This window comes from Mus pahari, chromosome 7, assembly GCF_900095145.1.
Source record: "Mus pahari chromosome 7, PAHARI_EIJ_v1.1, whole genome shotgun sequence".
Taxonomy (NCBI): Eukaryota; Metazoa; Chordata; class Mammalia; order Rodentia; family Muridae; genus Mus; species Mus pahari.
This window is the reverse complement of record NC_034596.1, coordinates 77,644,847-77,645,302: the sequence shown is the minus strand read 5'-3', so window position 1 is coordinate 77,645,302 and position 456 is coordinate 77,644,847.

Sequence of the window (456 nt, the reverse complement as noted above, 5' to 3'; positions counted from 1 at the left end):
ATGTGTGGGCTCATTTCTGGGTCTTTGATTCGATTCCACTGATCAACCTGTCTGTTTCTGTACCAATACCATGCAGAGCTCTGCCCCTGACTGGTATAAGACCACCACCAACAAGGTGTCTCTTTGCCCATTGCTGGGGGTCCACAATCATTTCTTAGGAAAGGCCTGAGCTACAGGGAGTGGAGACTCTACCTTGAGAGGTAGCTAGATGTAGTGGCTATTCCTGGTTGTCAACTTGACTATATCTGGAATGAACTACAATCCAGAATTGGAAGGCTCTCCAGTGACCCTAACCTGGAGGCTGGGAGATAGAAGTTTCTGACCTGGATCTTGGTATGGAGATCTTGAAGCATAGTGGCTATGGATTCCAGAAGATTAAGATAGGGTGATCTCGCCGGGCCTGGTAGCACAGGCCTTTAATCCCAGCACTCAGGAGGCAGAGGCAGGCGGATTTCT